The sequence below is a fragment of the Rutilus rutilus genome, assembly GCF_951802725.1.
Source record: "Rutilus rutilus genome assembly, chromosome: 22".
NCBI lineage: Eukaryota > Metazoa > Chordata > Actinopteri > Cypriniformes > Leuciscidae > Rutilus > Rutilus rutilus.
Window position 1 is genome coordinate 5,412,485 of NC_140227.1, and position 13,931 is coordinate 5,426,415.

A 13,931-nucleotide genomic window follows, 5' to 3' on the forward strand; every position below is an offset into this window, starting at 1 on the left:
ACAATCGCTGAGGACCGAGGAAGCCTACGGAGCTGAAGTTCAGGCGTTACGTTTCCGACACGTGCTGTAAGCGTTAGACCAATCACAACAGACTGGGCCATCTGGCCAATCAGAAGTCTGAATCTTCGGACTAGACGTTTGAGAATCTTTGAAAAATATGGTGATGTGCAATGTATATTATAAGCTTTTTTTGAGCTTAGATGCTTGATGGATGTAGGAGACCTCCTAAACAAAATTAAGAACCTTTAAAATAGCATATAGGGGCACTTTAAGTTAAATCTGTAAAACCTCAAATGTTGCCATATTTTGTACGGTAAAGGTCTGGCAACCACAGCTGCTGTTTTTCTTTTTCGTTTTTTACAGTGTACTCTCAACTGGCAACCCTGTTAGCTTTTCCCCTTTGCTCACTACAACTTCAACTCTGGACCCTCAATACACCCCATCAAATCCAATCAGTTAAAGTGAAAAGCTGGGATTATTGACAGGAGAATAGGATAGGGGAAGTTTCAGAGTACAACAAGCCATTAATAGCCTGACAAACAGGAAGGTTTTGATGGATGCTCTCCAGATGTAATGGAAAACATCCAATCTAGAGAGGAAATAAAGCAATGAGAAACACTGTGATATGTAATTCAACTAACAAAGGCCCTTTTCCACAGCTAGTGTGAGAGACAGATATGACACACACGAGAACAATGCGATCGCACATTTTTCTAGCAATACAGAGAATCAAAAGGAAGGAGACATCAGGTGAGGGTGACTGGGTTCAATGTGAAACCCAATGAAAATGTAAACGGATCATTTAAGGGCACTAACCTGCCCTGCCAAGCATTGTGTGCTGAATGACTTATCAGCTGGCTTGAAATGTTTGACTGATAATGGTCCTCAGTATTTTTACTCAGAGCTGGACACGGGCCCAATTTAATCTAGTGTACCCACAGTAATTATGTGAAGATCCTCTTAGGACTCATGTGTGTGTGTGTGTGTGTGTGTGCTGGGTATAATGGATGGACCCTCATCATCACACAGGCAGTGTGGGTAAATTAGACCGTTCCCCTCACGCTCTCTTTCTATTCACAGAGAGAGAGAGAAAAAAATAAAAAAAATAAAACCATTATAGTTCCTAGAACAGGAACATTGTGACCACCGCTTTGCTGTGCAAATCTCACTGAATCAATATGCAAGGTCCAGAAGCATCCTGATATTAACCTAAAGTGACAGGAAACTGATATGAGGACAGCAGGATCCCAAGGTCATTACTTTACCACTTCCTTCTTCAGGGAAATGACATATGTTTGGAGGTCAGCCTCTCAGAAACTGAGAACTGATGCACTCTCACTTGATTTGACATGAATAGAGAACATCCGTTAGGGCCGTCATGCCTTTTTTATTTTTTTTGAATGGCTACCAATAAGATATTCCAATAAAGAAAGAGCAGTAAAAATGACCCAGGAGACAGAATATCACAACAATGTGATTGGATGATGGCACGGCAAGAACGAACACAGCCCTAGCCACTTTTTCACCACACACATGCATAAAATATTTTTAAATGTCATTTATTCCTGTGATGGCAAAGCCATTATTTCAATTTTCAGTGTCACAAGATCCTTCAGATATTCTGATTTGGTGCTCATTTCTGATGATTATAGATGATGACAAAAGTTGTGCTGCTTAATATTTCAGGATTCTTTAATGAATAGAAACAAATACATACCTACAGATGAATATAGTATTTTAAATATATGCTGCTACTTGCAAAATGATTTGATAGAAATAAATGAATTTTGAATGGCCAAGACAGAGAAAGATGCAACTGCAAACCTTGATTCTTTCTTTAATAAAAATGATCACACACTTTTTGCAACCATGACAGACTATTCAGCATAGAATGGATTCAATCTATTAAAAATGTGTTTGTTGCGCATTGAAAAAAAAAAAAAGCCAGAACTATTTGTAAAGGTTTATCTGTTGCATTGGAGAAGTTTAGTCCTACCTTCAGATGATGAGTAAGAGTAAGGTATAAATAAATAAAAGAAATATGAAAAGATATGTTGTAGAGACAGACTGTCCCAATTTTCCTGTGTTAATGTATTATGGCCCTTTGTCGTCGCTGAAAGACTGTTCTAGCGGCTTACGCGTGAAAGAAAGAAATGACTTAGCCTCTCACTCTAGTTGAATCTTTAGATAGACCTTCAGATAAATACAGAAAGAACTAACCTTTTGTTTTCAAAAGCACATTGTGTGGGAAGCTTGGCACATGGTCTGTGTAATTGCACCGATTTGAGTTTTCTGAAGCTGGCTGAAGTTCACTTGCTTTCAGAGATAGTGATTATTAGATATTTCTCGTGTTTCTGGAGCTCAGAGCGGTGGCTCCCAGCAATATCCTCTTTGCTTTGAAGTGAAGGTTGTTCTTTCTCCATCTCCTCAGTATGCATTTCAGTCCCTGTTTCCAACATCTGAAAACATGTTGAATACGTGCACGCCTATGGGCTTTACAACTCGCTCGGAAATGGGCCAACGATTTGAATGATCCAAATGGAAATCGCTTAGATTAGTCTCGCAATTGTGATCAAATGTGTAATTAAAAGATAAAACTAATAAGATAAATATAGAATCTCATTTCTCACCTCTTTCTGCATTTTTGGAGATGTATTTTGAATCAGCAATTTGGTTCTGTGCATCAAACTGAGGGAGTGCTAGCACGTTTGATATGCCTCAGCATTTTCTAATAGATCTCTTGCTTGAAAGGCAAACACATTTCTCCTGGCAAACATCGCTTTGATGATGTGTAATCTCTCACTGTCTCCTTCCCATCATGCACTCTGTCAAAGAGAATCATTCACACAGTCAGACATTGATAATCCTCATACGGAACCTCACATCACACAAATGAAGGTCTGACTCGTCGCTTAAAATGAATGTTATGCCCTGAATGTTGTTAGAAACCTTTTGTTAATATACCACAAGCTTAATGTCAATGTATTTATTTAGTTGTATTAAAAAACATAATATAATATAATATACATGTTAATTATTATTTGGTTAAGCCCGTTAATTGGAATAAATAAATACATACATACATACAGTACATGGTACACATTGGTAATGATGACCAACTAACTGTACATTATCACACACACACACACACACACTGAAAGGAAGCTGAACAAATATCTGAAAGACCATGTGACACTGAAGACTGGAGTAATAGCTGCTGACAATTCAGCTTTGATCACAGGAATAAATTACATTTTAATATATATTCATACAGAAACCAGTTCATTTAAATTGTAATAATATTAAATAATATTACATATACTGTATTTTTGATCAAATAAATGCAGCCTTGTAATAATAATGATAATACTACATAGCCTACACAGTACACAATACATAGACTTGAGAGATGTATTGTGCCTTGGAGAGATGTAACAAAGAGCAAACTTATCTGCCTGTACATCTCTATCCATTCAGCAGGGGGAACCAGTGAGCCTTAATTCTCAACGCACAGCTGGAACGAGGACAAGCTTCGGCACAATGCAAAATGATGCTTTTTGTTTCAGTCGCACCGCTGTGCTGCTCTATCCGGTCATATATTGAAAGCAAGGACATTAAGATGCAAAGAGTGCTTTCACAACTCGACGGCCCTTGTGGAGACACCCACACTCCTGTTCCTATGCACAAACACTATGCTAAACAACAATAGGCTGAAGAGAGGGAGAATGAATAGCAATGAGAGAAACAAATTCAGAGCGTTTGTGTGTTTTTTTTTTTCAGGCCTATTCTCTGCGACAAGTTTATTAAACAAGGTAGCAGTAAATGGAAGTGTTAGTGTGAGTTTACAGTGATCCACGTCTCAGGTAGCTCCAGAGGAGGGCTTCTCTCAGCATTAGGCATCGTGAGGAGATAACAGAGATCCTGCCACAGCATTTTTGGGACATTGAACCCTTACATATCAGCCAGAGGCAGATTCGAATTCATGGCAGACTGAAAGGACCTGACTCTGAAAGAGAATTGTTTCTGCTTTGTAGACACAAGTAGAGGTAGGCTCCTCAAAGCTGCAAATGGGGTATTTTTATCACGTAGCAACTCTGAAGCCTCCAGTGAAGCGCTGAAAGAGGCAGGTATTGGGTTTGTCATGGTAGACTAAAATGGAAGCAAAGCAGACGTCTGATGATAAAATGAGTTGAAATGTTCGCTATGCAGGCTAAAACATCATATAATTTGTAAAGCGTTATGCCATTTTGAGATATTCTTTGAATAGTTGAGCATAAAAATAAATAAATATGTTTCTTATTTAGTAAGTCATGATGATGAATTAGGCTGAAGGAAATTTGTCACATTTTGTCATTTTGGTTCGTTCCACATTGCTGTGGAGTTTATTTAGGCCTACAGTGATTTGATGTTCCGGCGACACAAACTTGGCATATTTTATCAGCCTGTGGCATGAATATTAATTAGGTAAGGGAATGCTTCACTAATGTTAATCTGTCAACCAAAATTAAAACTCTTGAGATATTTTTATTAAATAGATAATATAATTTATATTTAAATATTCTGTGTGATACAATTATTATTATTTTTTTTTTTTTGTAGTTAAAACAAAATCGCAGCTCTGTCGTTGGAAAATTATTATTGTTTAAATCACACAGAATCTCTAATTCAACAAAATTATGATACATGTAAACTATTTAACAACTATTTGGGGTTTGTTTTTTTCCAAAATCTTTGTTTGAATTTTTTTCATTTCCTTTTATTTCTCAGATTGACTGTAGCGTCAAAAATGTATGCATAATATAATGGCATGATATAATGGTTGCTACCCTGTTTGGTTCTAAACATTTTTAAGTACTGCAATTAATAAATAATACAACCTGACTCGTATGAATTTGTATGATGTTTGCTAAATTGTACATATTTTATGAGATGCCCAATTCGTATGAATTCATATGCATGACCTACCCCTGACCCGCCCCTAAACCGACCCATCACTGGGGATTAGCCACCTCGTACTCGGTCGTATAGCGTTGGAAATACCCCTGCCATCCAGTATCGCTTAAAAAATACTGTTCGTGAGCGCCACCAAGTTGTAGGGTTATGTAACAGCAGCAGCTCTGGGCATGTGACCAAACATGTGAATCTGATTGGCGTTATCCTCCACAGCCTCAGCCTACAATCACTGCCACCAAGAAAATCGAGTAGAATATCCTCCCCAAGACCCTAGATAGCGTACAGCAAGCCCAAACTGTTTATTATGTACGCCTCTCTGTATTTCTGTTGCACTGATGGCATTCAAATATTAGCATCAGTCTAAACAGACAGATTAACAGCTGTTCATTCAAATTAAAATGTTTATTGCACAAACATTTATCTTGGTGTGAACAGGCCTTAACAACGCATTTATTGCAAATAATTTTTTGCTATAATGAAGTCAAGTCAAGTCACTCACATTTATACAGTGCTTTTAACAATATATATTGTTTCAAAGCAGCTTTACAGTGATAATAGGAAATTACAGTAACAGAGTTACTGTCCAGCTAAAGTTAGTTTTGATTGATTGATTCACTTCCATTGCAAAGATCATTAGTTATTAACTTAGGGGCCGCTAACACGACACCGTTCAAACAGAAAACACTCAACGCGCTCCGGCCGCTCATCCGCACAAAACAGTGCCTGGTGGATCGAGAATGCAAACCCTGAAATAGATTCCAAGGTGCAAGCCTTGAACATTTTTGAAAAAAAGGTTATCTCTGCGCAAACCTCAAAAACGCAAACCCGCGAAAACATTGACGGCGTGCACATGTGCATCACGTGTTTAGTCTATAGGTATGCGCGTTTTAATATATATGTGCACAGGTATGTAGTCCTTCTTTACAAACCAACCCTCAACAAACTACTTGTCTGGCCGCAAAAAATTATAATAAACAATTATTTATCGCTTCCGTGTGGCCACGTGAACTGGAATTATCCCGACAACGCTTTATCTGTACAGAGGTAAAGGGATGGGAAGGAGGCCTTCACAGGGGAGAAACTAGTTGACACTTCAGGACTGCGTTGTTGTCGTGTCCAGGCGCAGGTCCGGCCAACTCACTGCCAACTCACAATCGTTGGCATAATGAAAACCATATTAAAATAATTTAGACTTTAAACTATAAACATGGATGCTTTTGATAAAACTAATGTTAATGACTGGATTCGTCTGACAATTTTGAGTGAACCGTTTAGACACGTTTTGTTAGTGTTCATTAAGGCCCTGTTTACACCTGCTATTAAGATGTGTTTTGGTTGTTTGGATCACAAGTGGACGAAGCTAAATACAGGTGTAAACGAGGATTCGATAAGATTGCTTTCATAGTGTAAACGCTCATGTGGTCGAATGTGTTCAAACAGCCACAAAAGACCGTCTACTCTCCGCCTACTGACCTATAATGCCTAAACATTATGGGAAAGGCGCGAGCCAGACGGGATTTAAACTTTGTCAACTGATGAACCAAGACAATATTCTCTCACCATTCCTGATTTCTAACACACTCACAGCGTTCGGCTGATCTTGCGGCTCAGAGCAGAAACGAAAGCTGTTGCTCTCTCTGTTTTTCCGTCGTCTCCGGTCGCATTCAAATGTAAATTGCGTGAGCTTATTTTGTCCATTAGATCAAAATATCTTAAATAAAATCTTAATACCAGGTGTAAACAGGGCCCAAGTTGCTTATTTCAGCATTATTGCAGCACTAGGAATGCCAAAATCTCATCTGTTCGATTCAGGGAATGCATGAAAAAAAGTACAGTATACCTTGAATGCAATGTAAGTCACTTTAAATTAAACGTACAGGTTAAGTCCAAAGTATACTTCGTTTTTTTTTTAATGCATACGCACACAGTCTAACACATAGCCTTTTAAAATATACTCCATCTGATTGTGTGCGAGAACACATAATAACTAGAAAGTTTCATTTTTATCCAGTGCATGCACTTTTTCTTTCAAATTTATGAGCGATAAATGTCTTTTTTTAACTCAATACATTTTTTTTTTGTCAATTGATGTCGCGTCACAGTAATTTGTCGTTGTTCCATTCCATTGGTTTCTTTTTAGATTGAAAATCTGACTGTGCGCATACTATGATGATGATGATGAAATTTTGCATAATAGTGCATCTACCATAGTGTACTTGTAAAAGCTGAAGAGCACTTTAAGCTTTGCATACCTAGAACATGAATAATAATGGGCTTTACCCCTAGAACACGTGGTTGATGGGAGCAATTACAATGGTGAGAGACAGACTAGGTCAGTTTGGTTCTGTACAAACTACGTGAATGCTATGAAAATGCAGGTTTCCGTATCATAAATAATCAAACTTTGTGTGTACAGAACAAGATTAAGCACTCAGAAGCATTCTTACAGTGCATTCATACTATGAATACATTCTATTTTAAATGCCTGATTGAATTTGTACAGCCATACTGATTAGTTACAGAACCATGAGACTGAGTCTCTGACCTCTTAAGGCGTTTTCACACCTGAAAGTCCGCACCAAGATCCGAACCAATGTTCATGTTTTGATACATTGTATACATTTGGTTAGTTTTGGTTTGGTTTCACATTGCAATTATGTGAGCGCACTAAATAACTTTACATGACATACTTGCTTCCTGTCGTCATCATCTATGTGAGCTGCATCTTGACATTGATTGGTTAGTAAACGGACGTGCGTCAGCACCAACTATACTCGAGGCTAGTTCAAATTCGCCAAATGAACGTCCTCGTTGTGCAAACATTTTATCGTCGCCGGCAAGAAAGGAGGAGAAGACTGCAAGCAATCCTGCGAGAACCACCGGAACTTTCTGTAAATGGTCTGAAAGTCCGAACCATACAGAAAATGCTTTCACACTAGAAACACATGCTTTGTTCAGTTTGATACGGACCGAGTCTACCTCTTTTCGTCGGACCAAATTTCATCTGTTTGGTCCGGACCGTGGTCCGGGGGAGGTTTCACACCTGTAATTTTGATTCAGATCAAACTGAAAAGTCAGACAATCCAGACCAAACAAGGTAGGTGTGAAAGGGCCCCTAGTCTTCTATAACGTTTCATATAACAGCTTTCTGCACCATTGGTATTTTCTGTATCTGCCTGCTCTCTCTTTGGCTGTTTCTTTCCTGCAGAGTTATTCTGCTCCTATGCCAGCGCTGCTGCCAGTCTGTTTGCCTACTTTAAAATGAATAGAAACAACTTAATGGACTTTGTGGCGAGACTGCACGAAACAGTGATGCAGTATGCCATTAAAACCAGCCGCAATTCCGAAACAAATGAAGATTCACAATGATTGAGGAGTCATTGGATCGTTCCAGAAATCACAATGTTTCTTTAATGATCTTTTTTTTTTTTTTACGTGACTTACTTTTTGAGATAACTTAAAAAGCAATGTTTACATCACAATTCTTCTTTTTTTGTACATATTTTGTAGCCGTTCTTCTAATCTGCAATTCATTACTAATAACTTGTGATTTATGATTTAGATAAGGATAACTGTAGAACAGCATCTACACATACTGGCACAAAAATGATGGTTAAGAGGTTATTCTCATCAGATCAGGGAGAATAAGGATGGGTGGTGCAGGGAGAATGGACAGAGTAAGGTTATTAAGATAGCAACACAGATACAGGCACGAGGATCTTTTATGTCCCATCGGCGTGACAAACAACACCAGCAAACAACTCAAGAAATGAACCTACTGTAGCAACATCTATAGAAAATATTAATCGCTGGAGATAAAGCTACAGCCCTTGAATGGTTGACTCGCAAAAACTGTCAAGATATGTCCTGGTATCTCATAATTTATATAAATAAATGAATGAATGAATGAATGAATGGATGTATAAATGAATGAATAAATTTGCTTTGTTAGTAAATTAAGCCTTTTTTCTGCCAAAATCAAATTTTTCCATTAATTAAGTAATTTACAGTGAAGAATATTGTACTAATACGCCTAATTTACATTAAGTAAAACATTATTTCTGACCTTGACAATTGCCTTTTAGATTCAATCTTAAAGGGAAACAAAAGAAGATGAAGAAGAAGAAAAAAGAAAAGAAAATTCTGACAACATTTAAAGTAGTTCAACTAATGATCAATTGGAGAGGACATTAGGTGAGCCTCAGATTCCAAACCTGAATGACTTTATTTCTTCTGTGGAACACAAAAGATATCTTGAAGAATATTTTGGTTACCAACCCAAAAAATCTGTAACATTTTCTCAAAATATCTTTAATGTTCCACAGAAGAAAAAAGTAATTCAGGCTTTGAGCAACACGAGCGTTAGAAAACAATGACCGAATTTTCATTTCGGGTTAACTATCCCTTTAATGACTGAATTGTATTGCTTGTATGTAGACACAAGGTAAACCAAGGTAAACCAGTCAAGGTCGTTGGCTACGGTTTATTCATCAAACGTTGGTAATTGGTGGCTAATTAGCAAGACTTTAGCAGAGGCGCTGTGACAGAACCGGATACTTAAGATAGAGAAGTTGAAGTAATCAGGTGTGTAGATGCTCATAAGAATGGAAAGGTTTCGGGCTGCCGTCCTTCAGGTCCTGAAGCGAATGCAGGGTTACCCAAGCATTAATTGCATTCTTGGAACGCAGTAGATCAGCTCCCGTGGAGTAAATGTATGCTTGGCTGGAGTTGAATCTAAACAAGCGCTTTTACAGCCATATCCCTTGATATCTTGAGCAAAGCCACTTGGGATGCAAGATGCGAATCCCTCGTATTACAACTCTGAAGGCAAGCGACTGTTATTCATATCTGAGTGAGATAAAGGCAGACAGGGTGAAGAGGTCTGCCGTCCGATATCTGAATGGTGTCCTCCAGATATGAGTGTCTTTTAGCTTCAAAACTTTGTGACCTCATCTATGGCGTTGTTGTGCAATGCCTCCAGCTCTGGGCCTCTCAGCGTTTGAGCCAGTGTCTGGCATTTGGTGTGGTTTTCCTTCCTGCGGTTCAGCGAACTCTTGTTTGTCTGTCTTTTTGTTTTCAAAGCAGTCCCTCTCGTCTGATTTTTGGTCTGCTCTCTAAATTATGGATCAGTGCGCGTTCCTCTCGCCTCGTCGGAAGCACCGGAAAACAGTGGGCTAACACAGCTAGCTCATCAGAGAAAGGTCAGGCGTGGTTGGAAAGCACAGATTTCCTCAACCACATTAATCTGAGCAGGAAATAAGATTTGAAAGAAATCCTCCTGCAAAATGGCAAATAGATAGCCATTAAGTCTAAACTATCTCTCATTTGTTTCTATGTCTCAGTCGATTATTACTGCACTGTAAAAAAAAGTTGCTGCCTTAAATTTTTAAGTTCAATCAACTTGGATTTTTAAGTCATTTCAACTTAGATTACATTAACTTACAAAGATGAATTGAATCTTGTATAACTTATAAAAAAGTTGAAAATTGCTTAACTTTACATTGCTTAAAGCAATGTAAAAATATGTTGTCATGACTTTTTTCAGTGAGGTGCTTGATAAGACATGAATTTTCCTAATACAGCAAGCTATGGATTTGAACAAACCTCTAAACCTAAGGACTATACTGCAATATGCAGCCTACCATGTTTGAATGACACCCAACATATTTCAATTTTGCGTTTGATGCCAAAGATCCCCAAATATGATAATATCCAAGCAACCCGTTTATATATTTTCATGTGTAAAGGTCAATTGTTACTGTCTATTTAAAAATGATTAAAAATAATTGTGGTTGACTGATATTTGCTCCTTTTTTAATTTTCACATCAGCCGATAAGTTTTACTGTTCGGCTGACAAGTGTTAGAAGTGGACTTGACCGAGCTGAGAACGTCATGCAACACCTTGTCTTCATTAGTTTACTCTTTGTTTAAAGTACAGTATATAAACATATTAATGATTTTGATCTATTCATTTACTCGTTTGTTTCTACTTGATGTCATTCAACTATTCCTTCATCCATTCATTCATTCACTTGTTTGAGCGACTGATTTTTCAGTCTATTGAACCAAACCAGACTTACACAGACAAGACTCAATTTTTCAGTTTGTAGCACTGTGACGTTCAAATTTCAGCAACTCCAAGTCATTGGCGACAAAGAAAGAGACATTCAGTGGAAGATGGGCATTTGCTGTCTATAAAACATGTCTCTGCATGACTGACTGAATGAACATGTCTTTTAATGTGAAGCTCTGTCCAGGCTTGAAACCACCAAACTCATTCCTCACTCCAGTTTCTGTTATTGGATCACTGTTTCACATCAAACTTAACCTAAAGCACTTGTTATGTTGACAAAATGGTTGCACTGTTGTTATTAATCAGCTTATTGTTTTGGTCTTAATATGCATGCAGTGTTTTTGTGAGAATTTCTGTGAAGAATCTCTATATTGTTTTACTTGAGAATTCAATACCAGAAATGCTATGCTTTGCTGCTTATGATCAGTCAAATGGTTTGAATGATTTATGATGCAGTTATTCTCACATTGGTATCTATATGTTGGTTATAGTAAATGAAAGCTTTAGCGTAAGTTCTGCCAGGAAGACTCAATCAGCGCGTCATATATTACCTCACTTCTAACCAATCATGTGTTAACACTCGCAGTGTAAAAGATTGGTACTTACATTTGTCTGAGTTCGCAGATGCTGACGCTGCCAATTACCTCCATCCTCCCCAACCACCACCAAGATGGTACCTTCCCCTTCATCCTCCCCACCACCACCAGGATGGTCCCTTCCTTTACCTCCAGGGGGTCGCCTTCGTCTTCAGGCAGGATATGCAGCTTCCGCTACCCTCGCATTGCGCGCTAAGGACGGGGCCTACGCCAAAGAACTTTATAAATTTATGCTTGCTGGGCTGTTAATAAATATACGCTTGTTATATCAATTTATCTCCCGACTCTTACACAACATACACAAGTTGTTCTGCACAGACATTTGGATCATTTTAGTATCACATAATGTTGAATTCATGATTGTATTGTATTTAATCAATGAGATTAATTAAATGTTTAATGCCACCACATATTTGTAATACCTAATTTGACATTATTATGGTTAAATAAATAAACACCCGCAAATATGTAAATACTTATGTTTTCATGCTGTTAGCACATCCATTTCAGTGTACATCCAAATCTACAAAAGACGTAAATTACACATTAAAACAAAACAAACTGTCAGATAAATGTCAGATTTTCTCTTCTTGACGGTTAATTTACAGTGTGAACCAGACTTTATGCCAACAGTGAAAAGTCTGGTTAACCAAGTCACTGCTCTCTTTCCCTCTTCTCTCTTTCTCCTTTTAAGTGTTTATCAAATATTTTCAAGTGTGACATCTAATGCTTAAAGTAGTGTATTATCTATCCCACCAAAGCTGCAAACTCTCACTGGAGGAAGGAGAATAGGCAGCATAGACCCTGGTTTACTCCATTTGCACACATGGTACAAGAGATCAATAATTGTAATTATTATCATTATTTTCTCTTGGCCTTGGCTAATCCCCAGTTGTGGCAGGAGTTCGATTTTCGCATTGCATCAGGGGAGAGAGATTACACCATACAGTCCCTGAATTTGATGTACTGAATTTGTTCCCATTTCAGTGACACTCCCACAGCGCCAGACTACCAACAAATAAACAACAATGACATGCTTATCTATTTCTTTATCATTATCCGGACAGAAATCCAAAAATTGGAGAGCACATTAATAATATGGAATTTAAATAATTGAGTTGAATATTTTACATATTAAAGTAGATGTTATATCTTGGTGGTGTTCTATTATATATATATATATATATATTTTTTTTTTTAGGTTAAATAAACAGTACTTACACTAAAAAATTTTCTGTCATATTTTCTTATTTATTAAATAAGTCTATTTCTCATCAAGTTTTCTCATTTTTACATTTATTCCAAAATAATACCTATAGCATAACTAATTTCATATTTTATTTGTTAATTGATGTTCAGCTGTTCTTTTTTAACTCTTTACCCCCGCCAGCATTTAAAAAAAAAAGTTGCCAGTCACTGCCAGCATTTTTGATCAATTTCACAAAAATGTAATGGTCCTCAGAATATTTTGTTGTATGAATATCTGAACATGCAATATATCAAAAGAAAGAACAGTGCCTCTGGTTTTAAACTAAAAACCCTTAATGCATTCTTTTTTATCAACACTTGAATGTGGGTAAGTTTCATTAAAAACAACAACATTTTGAGCAAAAAGCTGAGAAAAACATGTTTTTGTCAAAGACTACATCCAGACCAGATTAAAAATGATGATCAAAACACAGATGTAGTAGATCGATTCCATGAACACTCCCAAAGCTTCACAGTCCTGTAGCTCGTCCTGGGTCGACGTTTCATTCAGTAACATTGCAGTTTTGATTTATATGCTGTTTAATGTTGATAATCACGTTATTTTACATATGCATGCTTACATATGCTATCTGATTCTGCCTCTTCTTCGCCTGTGTTTTGATCCGAAGATTCTGTACTCTTTCAGAAGATGTGTCATAGCGCCCCCTACCGTCTAAGTGAAAACATGGAAAACAGGAAAATTCCTTCAATGTTAGGGAAGCGTTGTCTCATAAATGACGGAAATTTCTTATCACTGGCATGGAAGACTTGTTTTCGAATCATCAGTCATCAAAGCTCAGTAAACACTGCTGGTGTCATGATGGTCACAGACTGCTAAACGTTTACACAACTACATTTTCAACTAAAAACGGAAAACTTTTATGCTATTAATTTAACGCACAAACTATTGAAAATGGCTTTTAAAGTGCAAGTTTTTTTAAAACGATATTGTTTTTGTCTCCGTGTAAATTACCAAATGCGAATTTGTGACAACGGTGACGTGATGCGTGGTGTAGTAGGGGTGTGAAGAGATCTCGTACGACGTGATCTCGCGAGATTA